Raw genomic sequence first — 19,787 nt, forward strand, 5'->3', positions numbered from 1 at the left:
CTGCATCGCGGTCGGCCTGAACCTGCAACTTTCCCTCAGTCTAGCGGGACCAGATGACCGTGATTGGATTTTTGACATTCTAATTGGATTTTATTTATTCACATTTACTCTAGCTTTCTAAATTGGTTTGGAATTTTCATTGGGTTGTGCTTTCACTCTATTAGTGTTTCTGTGCTACATAAATACTTTACCAAATTGGAACCTAAGTTAAGCCTGACTGCATTTGTGCCATGCTACCAGAGGGTTAAGCATAGGTGGGTTTAGTGACCTTTGTGGGTCTTCCTGACAAGGATTGAGGTTGATGCTCCGGAAGGATTTCCACCCCCCAACAATAACCCTGTTTCTTACAATTTACTTTTAGTGTGAATGGCAGCATCAATATATTTATCAGACTTATTGGTTTTAACTGGAGTTTTATGAAAGAGACAGCTTCCTTTGAACTGGGCGGGATGGGGTAGGGTTTACTCTGTCTTAAGGTTTGTCCTATTAAGAATCTGTAACAATCATTTGCAACATTCTATTGAAATGATTAGCCCTTGTTTGTAGTAACTAGCTAAAAACTAATAGAAACATTTTTTTAAAATGTGTAATTAAAAAACCTGGTCCAAAATCAAGTCCATATATTTTTTTAGTGGTTGTAAACACAATGATTTGCAATTGTGATTATTTCTAGGTATTTTAAGCCCACTACCAATTGAAAGGTTACTACATAAAGATGTTATATAGAGATGTACATGCCGGAATATTGTGACGGTAAGTATACAGAAGTAAGTGTAGGCTTACTATCATTACCTCTACATGTACTTACCTTGACAATATGCATACTGTCAAGGTACATACATGCAGATTTAAGAACAGTAAATGCACACCTACGACCTTTGCATGCATTCACAATATTTTGGTAGTTGATATTTTGGCCACAATATTTGGTGGGTCGACATAAAACTCAAATTAAACACCACAGTGGAAAGCATGTGCGTAAATCCTACATGTAAAGTACAGTACGCATTCAAAGAAAGTCACCAGAATCACCTGATTCAATGGGGTTAACAGAGCCTGGATCTGCAAACTGCCCAGCTAGATAATCAGAGATGGTACCTACCTGGGGCTCCATCATCCATTCACTCCTATCTTCTCCAACCCTCTCATTACTTCATCCCTCCTTCCCGGCCTCCACCTTCCATACCTTCCCCTCTCCTTCCCTCGCCTCCCCTCCCAGAGATGGTACCTACCTGGGGTGCATCATCCATTGAGCTCTTTCAGCCACCCCTCGTTCGTAGATGTAAGCAGAGTAGAGTGGAATGAGAAGATCACGGTCATACATGGTGGCAAACCGATACTGTTTCTCATAGAATTGGCAAATCCGAGCTGAATTTTTAGGTACAATTCCAGAGGGCTCTGTGTCTTTGTAGAAAAACCTCTGCATTCCCCAGGGCGAGGCTGCACAAGATCACACCGAGCACATGAAGCAGACTCATGATGAAGTTGTCTCTCACTAAAAAACATAAAAAAATAACTGGTTAGTTTTGAGAAGAAATTATTACCAGTGAGATTTTTCCATGGATGTATGAGTAGCAGGAGCTATTGCTAGCAGTTTTGTTATTGCTGGCATGATCAGACCACTAGGAACATCATTGCAGTAGCATGGCACAATCACTTAGGGTTGTATCATACAAAGGGCACTGCAGGTAAGTGTCTCAGATAGAGTACAAGTAACTGCATCAAATACACTCAATGGTTACTCTCCAGCTTCTCTACACATTAAACATCACAAGAACACATCAACACAAGTGGTCTACATACAGTGGCTGTTGAAGGTCAAACTTTATAGTTATAAATACACCACTACCTTTCTTATCCCTTAACAAGACGGACAAATATATTATTTTTCATAAAGGCAAGCTAATAGATGTCTTGAATAAGAAAACATTATGCACCTTCTTGTTTTCTTAACTCACAAAATCACCAACCTTTATAGCAACACCTTTAACACTTTTTGCTTACATTTATTGAACTCAAAAGCAAGGCCTTTGTTCTCTAAAGTTTTCAAAACGCCCCAAAGCTTCATATCATCCTCTAACATTGTTTTACCCATGACTAAGATGTCATCCTGAAAATACATCACTCCACTCACACCTTCCAAAAAGTTACTCATCAGTCAGAACATTGCTAATGCCCAAGCAAGACCGAATCACCCTCTCACAAACTGGATATATCCGACAGGCAAGGCATACTGAAAGTTGTAAATCTACTATCCACAGGCAGTGGAACCTGATGGTATGCAGACTTTAAGTCTATGGTGGAAAACCATTGAACTCCTTTTGTGACAGACATTTCATGTATTCTTGGTACTGGGCATTGATCTACCAATCTTAACCCTGCAGTTGGTACATATTGCCACGAGAGGAGACACCCATTCTGTAGACTCCACAAGATCTATGACACCATTCTTTACCAGGTTTTTTAAATTCTGCTGTAATCTCTTCCCTGGTAACAATGGAGTATGCCTCACCTGATGTATACATGGGTTGGCATCGAATTTCAAAACAATTTTGTGAAACAAATAGTTTAACAGGCCTGTATTTCCAGGGAAAACATTAGGAAATTCATCAAATAGAACAAATATTTATTTCATTTCATGTGTGCCAAGAATTCATTAAATTTAGCGGCACCTGATGAGAAATAAGTATTTGTATGATAAATGAGCTGTGTAAATCCACAAGGAGTCCAGAATATTAAATCGTCATAGTTGTAGCAAATGTCCAAAAGAACAAATCCTTTTAAGTAGATCCAGGTAACATGAATTATTAACACATAAAAAATGTCTGTTCAAATCTGAGTACAAATACCTTGTCAAATCCTGCATCCCGATATTCCTCTGCTGTGCACAAAATATGTATTTTACGCTCTGACTTTACAAGTGTCTCCAACCAGTCAATCGCGAGCTACCAGTAGCTCAAAGACACCTTAAGAGTAGCTCACAGCCTTGAGTGTATTTTTAAATAAGCATAATCATTTTTAAATAAGCACAGAATCACATTTTCCCCTTAAAGTTATGGGAAAGTTGTGTTTATTTTACAATATTATCTTCAGGTTATAGATAGCTGGCCCTGTTAATGAGCAGTGCGGGGGTCAGATTTTTGACTTGAGGGCACCGAGGAGAAGAACTGAAGCACTGAGGTATTTAAATCTTAAATAAAGATCCTTGTATGCTATAGTGAGAACAAAATGATGTTTCTGAATGCTTTTAATTGGAATACAATTAAAATGAAGTGTTAAGTTAATTATTAAGTTAACTCTTGATTTGAATTTTCTCCCATTTCAAAGAGTCACATTTACAAACAGCAGACCTCTTGCTCCCATTGACCAGTACACACTGTGCCATTTTTACAGCTGGAAAATACAGTCCTTTATTTAAATGGGAGAAATTTAAAGTGAAGAAAAATATTTATATGAAACATAGAGTCCTTTAGTTTCAAATACTTTATTCAGCTCAGAAAAGTCATAAAAGACATAATCAATTGTATACACCATGATCAAAAATATAAATATAAATTGCAGAATCAATATAAAAACATATTGCAAAAGTCAATAACATTTGCGGATTCAAATAGCATCACTTATCAAATTTAGCACAGCCTGTATTGTCCCTTCGCTACCCAAGTCATGTAAATAAGAATAGGCAAGGTGGCTGGACCTAATGCACGTAGGCAGGCGTACAGTGCATAGAAACCTTCTCCTGAGTGCAGTCTAAAGTTACAAAAAAAGAACAAAGTGCAGAGTGCTTTGGCCTGATCTGCCATCGCAACAGCATGGCGGGAGTTTCTTAAACCAAGGCCCGTATTTATACTCTGTTTGCGCCGCATTTGCGTCATGTAAGTTTGCATTGTTTCTGTGTCAGAATATGACGCAAAGGCGGCGCAAACAAAGTATAAATACGGGCCCAAGTGCCTTGATTGGGAAATGCTAATAAAAAGTGTATGGACATTAGACGGAGTCTAGTAAGTAAGAACCTATGCTGCTCAGAAGTGGTAATGTTAAGATATAGCTTGGGGTGTGAAGGCTATGGCAACTGACTCTCCGGGTCCCCGGATATGTCACTGGTTAATTTCGAGTCAGAAATAGAATGCCAATATAGCTCCTTAATCCTCTCTTTGGCCCCCACGGGTAAAGAGTTGGGGGGCCTTGAAATATTCCCCTACCCCAAGATAAGAGAGTGTGGAGTTAACATATCTGAGCCAAGGAATATTTTAGGAGGCTGGACTGGCTTGTAGTGAGTACCAAGGGGTACTTGCACCTTGCACCAGGCCCAGTTATCCCTTATTAGTGTATAGGGTGTCTAGCAGCTTAGGCTGATAGATAATGGTAGCTTAGCAGAGCAGCTTAGGCTGAACTAGGAGACGAGTGACGCTCCTACAGTACCACTAGTGTCACTTGCACAATATCATAAGAAAACACAATACACAGTTATACTAAAAATAAAGGTACTTTATTTTTATGACAATATGCCAAAGTATCTCAGAGTGTACCCTCAGTATGAGGATAGCAAATATACACAAGATATATGTACACAATACCAAAATATGCAGTAATAGTATTAGAAAACTGTGCAAACAATGTATAGTTACAATAGGATGCAATGGGGACACATAGGGATAGGGGAAACATAAACCATATACTCCAAAAGTGGAATGCGAACCACAAATGGACCCCAAACCTATGTGACCTTGTAGGGGGTCGCTGGGACTATTAGAAAATAGTAAGGGTTAGAAAAATAGCCCACCCCAAGACCCTGAAAAGTGAGTGCAAAGTGCACTAAAGTTCCCCAAAGGACAAAGAAGTCGTGATAGGGGAATTTTGCAGGAAAGACACAAACCAGCAATGCAACAACGATGGATTTCCAGTCGAGGGTACTTGTGGAACAAGGGGACCAAGTCCAAAAGTCACAAGCAAGTCGGAGATGGGCAGATGCCCAGGAAATGCCAACTGTGGGTGCAAAGAAGCTGCTACTGGACAGTAGAAGCTGAAGATTCTGCAGAAACGACAAGGGTTAGAGACTTCCCCTTTGGAGGATGGATCCCCCATGCCGTGGAGAGTTGTGCAGAAGTGTTTTCCCGCCGAAAGACTGCCAACAAGCCTTGCTAGCTGCAAATCGTGCGGTTAGGGTTTTTGGAGGCTGCTGTGGCCCAGGAGGGACCAGGATGTCGCCAATTGCGTCTGGGGACAGAGGGGGCATCGAGCAAGACAAGGAGCCCTCTCAGAAGCAGGCAGCACCCGCAGAAGTGCCAGAACAGGCACTACAAAGATGTGTGAAATGGTGCTCACCCGAAGTTGCACAAAGGAGTCCCACGTCACCGGAGGACAACTTAGGAAGTCGTGCAATGCAGGTTAGAGTGCCGTGGACCCAGGCTGGAATGTGCACAAAGGATTTCTGCCAGAAGTGCACGGCGGCCAGAGTAGCTGCAATAGTCGCGGTTCCCAGCAATGCAGTCTGGTGTGGGGAGGCAAGGACTTACCAGAGTTGCTGGATTCAAGGGACCTCGCTCGTCATGCTGAGAGGAGACCCAGTGTACCGGTGATGCAGTTCTTTTGTGCCTGCGGTTGCAGGGGGACGATTCCGTCGATCCACGGGAGATTTCTTCGGAGCTTCTAGTGCAGAGGAGAGGCAGACTACCCCCACAGCATGCACCACCAGGAAAACAGTCGAGAAGGCGGCAGGATCAGCGTTACAGAGTTGCAGTAGTCGTCTTTGCTACTTTGTTGCAGTTTTGCAGGCTTCCAGCGCGGTCAGCAGTCGATTCCTTGGCAGAAGGTGAAGAGAGAGATGCAGAGGAACTCTGATGAGCTCTTGCATTCGTTATCTAAGGAATCCCCAGAGACAGAGACCCTAAATAGCCAGAAAAGAGGGTTTGGCTACCTAGGAGAGAGGATAGGCTAGCAACACCTGAAGGAGCCTATCAGAAGGAGTCTCTGACGTCACCTGGTGGCACTGGCCACTCAGAGCAGTCCAGTGTGCCAGCAGCACCTCTGTTTCCAAGATGGCAGAGGTCTGGAGCACACTGGAGGAGCTCTGGACACCTCCCAGGGGAGGTGCAGGTCAGGGGAGTGGTCACTCCCCTTTCCTTTGTCTAGTTTCGCGCCAGAGCAGGGCTAAGGGGTCCCTGAACCGGTGTAGACTGGCTTATGCAGAAATGGGCACCATGTGTGCCCATGAAAGCATTTCCAGAGGCTGGGGGAGGCTACTCCTCCCCTGCCTTCACACTATTTTCCAAAGGGAGAGGGTGTAACACCCTCTCTCAGAGGAAGTCCTTTGTTCTGCCATCCTGGGACAAGCCTGGCTGGACCCCAGGAGGGCAGAAACCTGTCTGAGGGGTTGGCAGCAGCAGCAGCTGCAGTGAAACCCCTGAAATGGCAGTTTGGCAGTACCAGGGTCTGTGCTACAGACCACTGGGATCATGGGATTGTGCCAACTATGCCAGGTTGGCATAGAGGGGGCAATTTCATGATCATAGACATGTTACATGGCCATATTCGGAGTTACCATTGTGAAGCTACACATAGGTAGTGACCTATGTGTAGTGCGCACGTGTAATGGTGTCCCCGCACTCACAAAGTCCGGGGAATTTACCCTGAACAATGTGGGGGTACCTTGGCTAGTGCCAGGGTGCCCTCACACTAAGTAACTTTGCACCTAACCTTTACCAGGTAAAGGTTAGACATATAGGTGACTTATAAGTTACTTAAGTGCAGTGTAAAATGGCTGTGAAATAACGTGGACGTTATTTCACTCAGGCTGCAGTGGCAGGCCTGTGTAAGAATTGTCAGAGCTCCCTATGGGTGGCAAAATAAATGCTGCAGCCCATAGGGATCTCCTGGAACCCCAATACCCTGGGTACCTCAGTACCATATACTAGGGAATTATAAGGGTGTTCCAGTAAGCCAATGTAAATTGGTAAAATTGGTCACTAGCATGTTAGTGACAATTTGAAAGAAATGAGAGAGCATAACCACTGAGGTTCTGGATAGCAGAGCCTCAGTGAGACAGTTAGTCACTACACAGGTAACACATTCAGGCACACTTATGAGTACTGGGGCCCTGACTGGCAGGGTCCCAGTGACACATACAACTAAAACAACATATATACAGTGAAAAATGGGGATAAAATGCCAGGCAAGATGGTACTTTCCTACAAATATCCATAGACCAAGTCAGTGACAAACAATCCATATTCACTGATCTACACAGTTGAGCTCCGGGATTTAGCCAGGCTCTTTACCAGAGCAATAAAGGTTGCGGTCTTATGTAGTCATCTACACCCCTCAGGCCTGCTTCATCATGACAAAGCACAGCCGGGGTGGATTGAGGTACTGCTAACAGCCTTCTCAGAAACTTACTTTCCACAACCTGGAGGCTCGTACAATCAGTGTAACCCCACTCCCCAGCTCCGAAAGATGCAATAGAAAGACATTTACTTTTAATAGCAATCAGCATTTCCTTCCCTGGTTTGTATCCCAGTTTATTTGAAAATCTAAAAACTGCATCTATAGCTCTTTGAAATTGCGGAAAGCGAGCACTAATTAAAAATCTCCCTTTAAAATCAACATCGATTTGGACCCCTAGGTAGGTGAAATTAGAAACTTTAACTATTTCTGTGCCTTCCAGAACGAATCTTTTACTTTTTGATAGCTTTCGGCCACTCTTCATCACAAAGGACTTTGGGGGTGATTTTAACCTTGGCGGACGGCGGAGGCCGTCCGCCAAGGTACCGCCGTCAGAACACCGCACCGCGGTCGAAAGACCGCTGCGGTGATGTAGGAGGCTGGACTGGCTTGTAGTGAGTACCAAGGGGTACTTGCACCTTGCACCAGGCCCAGTTATCCCTTATTAGTGTATAGGGTGTCTAGCAGCTTAGGCTGATAGATAATGGTAGCTTAGCAGAGCAGCTTAGGCTGAACTAGGAGACGTGTGAAGCTACTACAGTACCACTTAGTGTCATATGCACAATATCATAAGAAAACACAATACACAGTTATACTAAAAATAAAGGTACTTTATTTTTATGACAATATGCCAAAGTATCTTAGAGTGTACCCTCAGTGAGAGGATAGGAAATATACACAAGATATATATACACAATAGCAAAAATATGCAGTATAGTCTTAGAAAACAGTGCAAACAATGTATAGTTACAATAGGATGCAATGGGGAAACATAGGGATAGGGGCAACACAAACCATATACTCCAAAAGTGGAATGCGAACCACGAATGGACCCCAAACCTATGTGACCTTGTAGAGGGTCGCTGGGACTATTAGAAAATAGTGAGAGTTAGAAAAATAACCCTCCCCAAGACCCTGAAAAGTGAGTGCAAAGTGCACTAAAGTTCCCATAAGGACAAAAGAGTCGTGTTAGAGGAATAATGCAGGAAAGACACAAACCAGCAATGCAACAACTGTGGATTTCCAATCTAGGGTACCTGTGGAACAAGGGGACCAAGTCCAAAAGTCACAAGCAAGTCGTAGATGGGCAGGTGCCCAGGAAATGCCAGCTGCGGGTGCAAAGAAGCTTCTACTGGACAGAAGAAGCTGAGGTTTCTGCAGGAACGAAAAGGACTAGAGACTTCCCCTTTGGTGGACGGATCCCACTCGCCTTGGAGAGTCGTGCAGAAGTGTTTTCCCGCCGGAAGGACGCCAACAAGCCTTGCTACACGCAAATCGTGCGTTTGGCGTTTTTGGACGCTGCTGGGGCCCAGGAGGGATCAGAAGGTCGCAAATTGGACCTGAAGAGAGAGGGGACGTCGAGCAAGACAAAGAGCCCTCACTGAAGCAGGTAGCACCCGGAGAAGTGCCAGAAACAGGCACTACAAGGATGCGTGAAACAGTGCTCGCCGAAGTTGCACAAAGGAGTCCCACGTCGCCGGAGACCAACTTAGAAAGTCGTGCAATGCAGGTTAGAGTGCCGTGGACCCAGGCTTGGTTGTGCACAAAGGATTTCCGCCGGAAGTGCACAGGGGCCGGAGTAGCTGCAAAGTCGCGGTTCCCAGCAATGCAGCCCAGCGAGGTGAGGCAAGGACTTACCTCCACCAAACTTGGGCTGAAGAGTCACTGGACTGTGGGGGTCACTTGGACAGTGTCGCTGGATTCGAGGGACCTCGCTCGTCGTGCTGAGAGGAGACCCAAGGGACCGGTGATGCAGCTTTTTGGTGCCTGCGGTTGCAGGGGGAAGATTCCGTCGACCCATGGGAGATTTCTTCGGAGCTTCTGGTGCAGAGAGGAGGCAGGCTACCCCCACAGCATGCACAAGCAGGAAAACAGTCGAGAAGGCGGCAGGATCAGCGTTACAGAGTTGCAGTAGTCGTCTTTGCTACTATGTTGCAGGTTTGCAGGCTTCCAGCGCGGTCAGCGGTCGTTTCCTTATCAGAAGGTGAAGAGAGAGATGCAGAGGAACTCGGCTGAGCTCATGCATTCGTTATCTAAAGTTTCCCCAGAGACAGAGACCCTAAATAGCCAGAAAAGAGGGTTTGGCTACCTAGGAGAGAGGAAAGGCTACTAACACCTGAAGGAGCCTATCAGCAGGAGTCTCTGACGTCACCTGGTGGCACTGGCCACTCAGAGCAGTCCAGTGTGCCAGCAGCACCTCTGTTTCCAAGATGGCAGAGGTCTGGAGCACACTGGAGGAGCTCTGGACACCTCCCAGGGGAGGTGCAGGTCAGGGGAGTGGTCACTCCCCTTTCCTTTGTCCAGTTTCGCGCCAGAGCAGGGGCTAAGGGGTCCCTGAACCGGTGTAGACTGGCTTATGCAGAATTGGGCACATCTGTGCCCAACAAAGCATTTCCAGAGGCTGGGGGAGGCTACTCCTCCCCTGCCTTCACACCATTTTCCAAAGGGAGAGGGTGTCACACCCTCTCTCAGAGGAAGTTCTTTGTTCTGCCATCCTGGGCCAGGCCTGGCTGGACCCCAGGAGGGCAGCTGCCTGTCTGAGGGGTTGGCAGCAGCAGCAGCTGCAGTGAAACCCCAGGAAGGGCAGTCTGGCAGTACCAGGGTCTGTGCTACAGACCACTGGGATCATGGAATTGTACCAACTATGCCAGGATGGCATAGAGGGGGCAATTCCATGATAATAGACATGTTACATGGCCATATTCGGAGTTACCATGGTGAAGCTACATTTAGGTATTGACCTATATGTAGTGCACGCGTGTAATGGTGTCCCCGCACTCACAAAGTTCAGTGAATTGGCTCTGAACAATGTGGGGGCACCTTGGCTAGTGCCAGGGTGCCCTCACACTAAGTAACTTTGCACCTAACCTTTACCAGGTAAAGGTTAGACATATAGGTGACTTATAAGTTACTTAAGTGCAGTGTAAAATGGCTGTGAAATAACGTGGACGTTATTTCACTCAGGCTGCAGTGGCAGGCCTGTGTAAGAATTGTCAGAGCTCCCTATGGGTGGCAAAAGAAATGCTGCAGCCCATAGGGATCTCCTGGAACCCCAATACCCTGGGTACCTCAGTACCATATACTAGGGAATTATAAGGGTGTTCCAGTAAGCCAATGTAAATTGGTAAAAATGGTCACTAGCCTGTCAGTGACAATTTGGAAAGAAATGAGAGAGCATAACCACTGAGGTTCTGGTTAGCAGAGCCTCAGTGAGACAGTTAGTCACTACACAGGTAACACATTCAGGCACACTTATGAGCACTGGGGCCCTGGGCTACCAGGGTCCCAGTGACACATACAACTAAAACAACATATATACAGTGAAAAATGGGGGTAACATGCCAGGCAAGATGGTACTTTCCTACACAACCCCCCCCAAACGAAGGACAATAAGACTAGCCATTACCTGATGAGTCTTCATTGTCTAAGTGGAAATATCTGGAGAGTCCATCTGCATTGGAGTGGCTACTCCCAGGTCTATGTTCCACTGTATAGTCCATTCCCTGTAGGGATATGGACCACCTCAACAATTTAGGATTTTCACCTTTCATTTGTTTTAGTCAAAGTAGAGGTTTGTGGTCTGTCTGAACAATGAAGTGAGTGCCAAACAGGTATGGCCTCAACTTCTTCAGAGCCCAGACCACAGCAAAGGCCTCCCTCTCAATGGCAGACCAACGCTTTTCTCTAGGGGTCAACCTTCTACTAATAAAAGCAACAGGTTGATCCTGGCCCTCAGAATTAAGTTGTGAAAGGACTGCCCCTACTCCTAATTCAGATGCATCAGTTTGGACATAGAATTTTTTAGAGGAACAAGGGCTTTTCAGGACAGGTGCAGAGCACATGGCCTGCTTCAGCTCCTCAAAAGCTTTCTGACAGCTTGCTGTCCACAATACCTTTTTAGGCATTTTCTTGGATGTGAGGTCATTAAGAGGGGCTGCAATGGAGCCATAGTTCTTAATGAACCTCCTGTAATACCCAGTGAGGCCTAGGAAGGCTCTCACCTGAGTCTGAGTGTTAGGGGGAACCCAATCAATAATAGTTTGGATTTTCCCCTGAAGTGGTGCAATCTGTTCCCCACCAACAAGGTGTCCCAGATAAACCACCTTACCCTGCCCTATCTGGCACTTTGAAGCCTTGATAGTGAGGCCTGCCTTTTGCAGGGCCTCCAAAACTTTCCAAAGGTGGACCAGGTGATCATCCCAGCTGGAGCTAAAGACAGCTATATCGTCCAAATATGCTGCACTGAAAGCTTCCAGCCCTTGCAGGACTGTGTTCACCAACCTCTGAAAAGTGGCAGGTGCATTTTTCAAACCAAAAGGCATTACAGTAAACTGGTAATGTCCTCCAATGGTAGAAAATGCAGTCTTAGGTTTAGCATCTTCTGACAATTTGATCTGCCAATACCCTGCAGTCAAATCAAAAGTGCTTAGATACTTGGCAGATGCCAGTGTATCTATGAGCTCATCTGCCCTGGGTATAGGGTGAGCATCAGTTTTGGTTACCAAGTTGAGACCTCTATAGTCTACACAAAACCGCATTTCTTTCTTTCCATCTTTAGAATTGGGTTTTGGTACCAGTACCACAGGAGAAGCCCATGGACTGTCAGTGCTCAACCACTCCTAGTTCCAACATTTTCTGAACTTCTTGCTTTATGCAGTCCCTGACATGGTCAGGCTGCCTATAGATCTTACTTTTGACAGGTAAACTGTCTCCAGTATCTATAGTGTGCTCACACCAAGAAGTGGTGCCTGGCACAGTAGAGAAGAGTTCTGAAAATTGTCCTAGGAGATTTATGCAATTATCTTTCTGCTCAGCAGTAAGACAATCAGCCAAAACTACACCTTCCACAAGAGCATCTTGTTCTGTGGAAGAGAAGAGATCAGGTAGAGGATCACTGTCTTCTTCCTGTCCCTCATCTGTTGCCATGAGCAGGGTGAGATCAGCCCTGTCATAGTAGGGTTTCAGGCGGTTGACATAGAGCACCCTAAGGGGACTCCTGGCAGTGCCTAAGTCAACCAAGTAGGTGACTTCACCCTTCTTTTCAACAATTGTGTGGGGTCCACTCCATTTATCTTGGAGTGCTCTTGGGGCCACAGGCTCCAAGACCCACACTTTCTGCCCTGGTTGGTACTGAACCAAAACAGCCTTCTGATCATGCCATTGCTTCTGGAGCTCTTGGCTGGCCTGAAGGTTTTTACTGGCCTTTTTCATGTACTCAGCCATCCTTGATCTGAGGCCAAGTACATAATCCACAATATCCTGCTTAGGAGCTTTTAAAGGTTGTTCCCAACCCTCCTTTACAAGTGTGAGTGGACCCCTAACAGGGTGTCCAAAAAGAAGTTCAAAGGGGCTGAAGCCCACTCCTTTCTGGGGTACCTCCCTGTAGGCAAAAAGGAGGCATGGTAGAAGGATATCCCATCTCCTGCAGAGTTTTTCAGGGAGTGCCATAATCATGCCTTTGAGAGTTTTGTTAAATCTCTCCACCAGTCCATTTGTTTGTGGATGATAGGGTGTTGTGAACTTGTACGTTACACCACACTCCTTCCACATGGCCTTTAAGTATGCAGACATGAAATTGCTTCCTCTGTCTGATACTACTTCCTTTGGGAAGCCCACCCTGGAAAATATTCCCAGGAGTGCCTTTGCCACTGCAGGGGCTGTAGTGGTCCTTAAAGGAATAGCTTCAGGATATCTTGTGGCATGGTCCACTACCACTAAGATAAACCTATTGCCTGAAGCAGTAGGAGGGTCAAGGGGGCCAACTATGTCAACCCCTACCCTTTCAAAGGGAACCCCAACCACAGGCAGTGGGATAAGGGGTGCCTTTGGAGTGCCACCTGTCTTGCCACTGGCTTGACAGGTTTCACAGGACTTACAAAATTCCTTTGTGTCCTCAGACATCCTAGGCCAATGAAACAGTGGTACCAATCTGTCCCAAGTTTTCATTTGACCCAGGTGCCCAGCTAAGGGAATGTCATGTGCCAGTGTTAGGAGGAACTTTCTGTACTCCTGTTGAATCACTAATCTCCTGGCAGCTCCAGGTTTAGGATCCCTATGCTCAGTGTACAAGAGGTTGTCCTCCCAGTAAACTCTGTGAGAGTCACTGACATCCCCATTAGACTGTTTGACAGCTTACTGTCTGAGACCCTCTAATGTGGGACAGGTTTGCTGTGCCACACTCAGCTCCTCTCTGGCAGGCCCTCCTTCACCCAAAAGCTCAGCAGTGTCTGCTTCCAGCTCCTTTGGTGTAGGTTCTGCACAGGGAGGGAATTCTTCTTCCTCAGAAGTAGAATCCACTGTAGAGGGAGGGATAGTAGGAAGTGGTTTGCTTCTACTAGCCCTAGCTTTAGGGAGCACTTGGTCCATTGTTCCAGGATCCAAGCTTCCCTGTCCTTTTTGCTTTTTGGCCTGAGCCCTTGTCAAAGCAAAAATATGCCCTGGGATGCCCAGCATTGCTGCATGGGCCTCCAACTCCACATCTGACCAAGCTGATGTCTCCAAATCATTCCCTAATAGACAGTCTACAGGTAAATCTGAAGCTACCACAACTTTCTTTGGACCAGTTACCCCCCCCCAGTTGAGATTTACAACAGCCATGGGGTGGCTTTGTGTTATGTTGTGAGCATCGGTTACTTGGTACTGGTGTCCAAGTATGTGTTGTTCAGGGTGCACCAGTTTCTCAATCACCATTGTGACACTGGCACCTGTGTCCCTGTAGGCCTGGACCTCAACACCATTTATTAGGTTTAGTTGCTTGTACTTCTCCAAGTTATGGGGGCAAGCAACCAAAGTGGCTAAATCAATAGCCCCTTCAGAGACTAAAGTAGCCTCTGTGGTCTCCCTAATCAGACCAACCCCAACTAAATTACCAAAAGTGAGCCCAGCTACTCCCTTGGATTGGCTATTAGTAGGTTTGCTCCCACTACCACTGCTATTAGTAGGGACACTAGGTGTAGCAGTAGGGGTTGTAGTGGTAGGAGCTGTGGTGCCTTTCTTTGGACAACTGGGATCTGTTGTCCAATGGCCTTTTATTTTACATAAATAGCACCATGGTTTCTTTTCCTTGTTCTGATTAAAGGAGGATTTGGGCCCACCACCCCCACCAGAGTGTTTTTGTGGGCCTGATGAAGTCTCATTTTTAGATTTGTCCCCACCCTTGTCAGAAGACTTACCATCCTTCTTTTTGTTGCCATCTTTGTCACCCCCTGTATGAACTTTTCTGTTCACTCTTGTTCTGACCCATTTGTCTGCCTTCTTTCCCAATTCTTGGGGAGAGGTCAGATCAGAGTCCACCAAGTACTGGTGCAACAAATCAGACACACAATTATTAAGAATATGCTCTCTCAGGATCAAGTTATACAGGCTGTCATAATCAGTAACTTTACTGCCATGTAACCACCCCTCCAAGGCCTTCACTGCCTGGTCAATGAAATCAACCCAGTCTTGTGAAGACTCCTTTTTGGTCTCTCTGAACTTTATCCTGTACTGTTCAGTGGTTAAGCCATAACCATCCAGGAGTGCATTCTTAAGAACTTGGAAATTATAGGCATCATTTTCTTTTACAGTAAGGAGCCTATCCCTACCTTTTCCACTAAATGATAGCCATAGGATAGCAGCCCACTGCTTTTGAGGGACATCCTGTACAGCACAGGCCCTCTCAAGTGCAGCAAACCACTTGTTAATGTCATCCCCCTCCTTATAAGGGGGAACTATCTTGTGCAGATTCCTGGAATCATGCTCTTTTGCAGGATGACTATGGGGAATACTGCTGCTGCCACCATGGGTATCTAAACCCAACTTCTGTCTTTCCTTCTCTAATTCTAAAGACTGTCTATCCAAATCCAGCTGTTGCTTCTTGAGCTTCAGTCTGGTTTGTTCCACTCTCAATCTATTGAGCTCCCTTTCTAACAATCTGTCATCAGGGTGGGTGGGAGGGACATTTCTAGATACAGAGGTATGATGGGAATGAACAGAAGGAGACCTGTCCCTTACAGAGGGCACCCTAACAGCTTGGCTACCAGTATAATGTGAGAGCACACCATCAGTATGGTGTGATTCAACCTCTGTACCAACTATGCTAGACTGTCTAGTAATGGGCAGGCTGAGAAGTTTCTTTCCTGAACCTTTTCCTGGGGGAGTCCCTGGATCAGATTGAGAACCATTAGCTACTTTTTCACCAGATTTGGCACTCATGGCCTGTACTCTAAGCATATTAATTAACAGTTCTAAGGAAGGATTCTTCCCTACACTCAAACCTCTCTCTATGCAGAGACTCCTTGCTCCTTTCCAGCTAAGGTGATCATATGCAAGTTTGGACAGTTCAACATTTTTTCCTGTGCCAGACATTTTTTAGAGAGAGTTAAAGTGATAGAAAAAGAAAAAAAGTTTTCAGAACTTTTTGGAAAGACAGAAAAAACTTTTTTAAACTTTTAAGAACTTTTTGAAAGTTTTAGAAGTACTTTTCAGCACTTAGAAAAGAGTGAAAAAGAGGAAATGCAAAACTTTTTGGCTATGTGTATATACACTGACCTTGTTTTGTATATTTTTCTCTTATGAAAAGTACAATGACAAGAGTGGTAAGTAGTCTCAAGCACTTATCCCACCACTGCACAACCAATGTAGGAGGCTGGACTGGCTTGTAGTGAGTACCAAGGGGTACTTGCACCTTGCACCAGGCCCAGTTATCCCTTATTAGTGTATAGGGTGTCTAGCAGCTTAGGCTGATAGATAATGGTAGCTTAGCAGAGCAGCTTAGGCTGAACTAGGAGACGTGTGAAGCTACTACAGTACCACTTAGTGTCATATGCACAATATCATAAGAAAACACAATACACAGTTATACTAAAAATAAAGGTACTTTATTTTTATGACAATATGCCAAAGTATCTTAGAGTGTACCCTCAGTGAGAGGATAGGACATATACACAAGATATATATACACAATAGCAAAAATATGCAGTATAGTCTTAGAAAACAGTGCAAATAATGTATAGTTACAATAGGATGCAATGGGGAAACATAGGGATAGGGGCAACACAAACCATATACTCCAAAAGTGGAATGCGAACCACGAATGGACCCCAAACCTATGTGACCTTGTAGAGGGTCGCTGGGACTATTAGAAAATAGTGAGAGTTAGAAAAATAACCCTCCCCAAGACCCTGAAAAGTGAGTGCAAAGTGCACTAAAGTTCCCCTAAGGACAAAGAAGTCGTGTTAGAGGAATAATGCAGGAAAGACACAAACCAGCAATGCAACAACTGTGGATTTCCAATCTAGGGTACCTGTGGAACAAGGGGACCAAGTCCAAAAGTCACAAGCAAGTCGGAGATGGGCAGATGCCCAGGAAATGCCAGCTGCGGGTGCAAAGAAGCTTCTACTGGACAGAAGAAGCTGAGGTTTCTGCAGGAACGAAAAGGGCTAGAGACTTCCCCTTTGGTGGACGGATCCCTGTAGCATTGGAGAGTCGTGCAGAAGTGTTTTCCCGCCGGAAGGATGCCAATAAACCTTGCTAGTCGCAAATCGTGCGTTTGGCGTTTTTGGATGCTGTTGGGGCCCTGGAGGGACCAGGAGGTAGCAAATTGGACCTGAAGAGAGAGGGGACGTCGAGCAAGACAAAGAGCCCTCACTGAAGCAGGTAGCACCCGGAGAAGTACCAGAAACAGGCACTACGAGGATGCGTGAAACATTGCTTGCCGAAGTTGCACAAAGGAGTCCCACGTCGCCGGAGACCAACTTAGAAAGTCGTGCAATGCAGGTTAGAGTGCCGTGGACCCAGGCTTGGCTGTGCACAAAGGATTTCCGCCGGAAGTGCACAGGGGCCGGAGTAGCTGCAAAGTTGCGGTTCCCAGCAATGCAGCCCAGCGAGGTGAGGCAAGGACTTACCTCCACCAAACTTGGACTGAAGAGTCACTGGACTGTGGTGGTCCCTTGGACAGAGTCGCTGGATTCGAGGGACCTCGCTCGTCGTGCTGAGAGGAGACCAAGGGACCGGTAATGCAGCTTTTTGGTGCCTGCGGTTGCAGGGGGAAGATTCCGTCGACCCACGGGAGATTTCTTCGGAGCTTCTGGTGCAGAGAGGAGGCAGACTACCCCCACAGCATGCACAAGCAGGAAAGCAGTCGAGAAGGTGGCAGGATCAGCGTTACAGAGTTGCAGTAGTCGTCTTTGCTACTATGTTGCAGGTTTGCAGGCTTCCAGCGCGGTCAGCAGTCGTTTCCTTATCAGAAGGTGAAGAGAGAGATGCATAGGAACTCGGCTGAGCTCATCCATTAGTTATCTAAAGTTTCCCCAGAGACAGAGACCCTAAATAGCCAGAAAAGAGGGTTTGGCTACCTAGGAGAGAGGATAGGCTAGCAACACCTGACGGAGCCTATCACAAGGAGTCTCTGACGTCACCTGGTGGCACTGGCCACTCAGAGCAGTCCAGTGTGCCAGCAGCACCTCTGTTTCCAAGATGGCAGAGGTCTGGAGCACACTGGAGGAGCTCTGGACACCGCCCAGGGGAGGTGCAGGTCAGGGGAGTGGTCACTCCCCTTTCCTTTGTCCAGTTTCGCGCCAGAGCAGGGCTAAGGGGTCCCCTGAACCGGTGTAGACTGGCTTATGCAGAATTGGGCACATCTGTGCCCAACAAAGCATTTCCAGAGGCTGGGGGAGGCTACTCCTCCCCTGCCTTCACACCATTTTCCAAAGGGAGAGGGTGTCACACCCTCTCACAGAGGAAGTTCTTTGTTCTGCCATCCTGGGCCAGGCCTGGCTGGACCCCAGGAGGGCAGATGCCTGTCTGAGGTGTTGGCAGCAGCAGCAGCTGCAGTGAAACCCCAGGAAGGGCAGTTTGGCAGTACCAGGGTCTGTGCTACAGACCACTGGGATCATGGAATTGTACCAACAATGCCAGGATGGCATAGAGGGGGCAATTCCATGATCATAGACATGTTACATGGCCATATTCGGAGTTACCATTGTGAAGCTACCTATAGGTAGTGACCTATAAGTAGTGCATGCGTGTAATGGTGTCCCCGCACTCACAAAGTTCAGGGAATTGGCTCTGAACAATGTGGGGGCACCTTGGCTAGTGCCAGGGTGCCCTCACACTAAGTAACTTTGCACCTAACCTTTACCAGGTAAAGGTTAGACATATAGGTGACTTATAAGTTACTTAAGTGCAGTGTAAAATGGCTGTGAAATAACGTGGACGTTATTTCACTCAGGCTGCAGTGGCAGGCCTGTGTAAGAATTGTCAGAGCTCCCTATGGGTGGCAAAAGAAATGCTGCAGCCCATAGGGATCTCCTGGAACCCCAATACCCTGGGTACCTCAGTACCATATACTAGGGAATTATAAGGGTGTTCCAGTAAGCCAATGTAAATTGGTAAAAATGGTCACTAGCCTGTTAGTGACAATTTGAAATAAATGAGAGAGCATAACCACTGAGGTTCTGGTTAGCAGAGCCTCAGTGAGACAGTTAGGCACCACACAGGGAACACAGACATATATGCCACAAACTTATGAGCACTGGGGTCCTGACTAGCAGGGTCCCAGTGACACATAACAAACATACTGAAAACATAGGGTTTTCACTATGAGCACTGGGCCCTGGCTAGCAGGATCCCAGTGAGACAGTGAAAACACCCTGACATACACTCACAAACAGGCCAAAAGTGGGGGTAACAAGGCTAGAAAGAGGCTACTTTCTCACACAACCCCCCCCCCCAAACGAAGGACAATAAGGCTAACCTTGGCCAGTTGAGACTTTATTGTCTAAGTGGTGATAAGTAGAGTGTAGCTCTGCAATAGACTGGTTACTCCCTTTATCATCCACTATATGGTTACTTCCCTGTGGGGATGTAAACCACACTGTTTGAAGATTTTTAGCTAAGCAACAATGTGAAGATGTATTTTCAGAGTTTCTATCAGTAAGTTTTAGTTTAGAGCAGTGGGAATTGTCCACTGAACCTATTTGTAATGATGGAAATGCCAGACAGGGATGCTGTCTCAATAAAGCCATAGCTGGCCAAAAACTTTGTCCATATGGCTGGAAGAGAGAACAGGGATGCTGTTTCTCTTTAGTTGGAGCAGGGCAGGGATGCTGTCCTATGAGCTCCACACTAGGGCAGGGATGCTGTCCTAAGTGTTGTGAGGCAGTGCAGGGTTTCTGCACTAAAGTTTCTCTGGGAGGGTTGGAGGGATGCTCCATGTTAACTAAAATGGTGCTCTTTTTCTCACCAATGTTAGTTATCCCACAGAGAGGTACTTCTACCTCAGGGAGTCCAGCTTTGCCAGCTGATGATTCCCTTGGAACAGGTGCCACCCCAGGAGAGGTTTCTCCCACCACAGGAATGCTATCCTG

At 46.2% G+C, this 19,787-nt stretch overlaps 1 long non-coding RNA gene across 1 annotated transcript in view; it reads right to left on the reverse strand.

Annotated features, from left to right (window-relative positions):
• Positions 1-19,787, reverse strand: part of LOC138254272 (uncharacterized) — a 104,297-nt gene that overhangs the window by 17,593 nt on the left and 66,917 nt on the right. The window contains exon 2 of the long non-coding RNA XR_011196991.1: positions 1,233-1,495. This is a non-coding gene — a long non-coding RNA (uncharacterized lncRNA). The remainder of the gene's footprint in view (positions 1-1,232; positions 1,496-19,787) is intronic.

The sequence above is a fragment of the Pleurodeles waltl genome, chromosome 1_1 (assembly GCF_031143425.1).
Source record: "Pleurodeles waltl isolate 20211129_DDA chromosome 1_1, aPleWal1.hap1.20221129, whole genome shotgun sequence".
NCBI classification, from domain to species: domain Eukaryota; kingdom Metazoa; phylum Chordata; class Amphibia; order Caudata; family Salamandridae; genus Pleurodeles; species Pleurodeles waltl.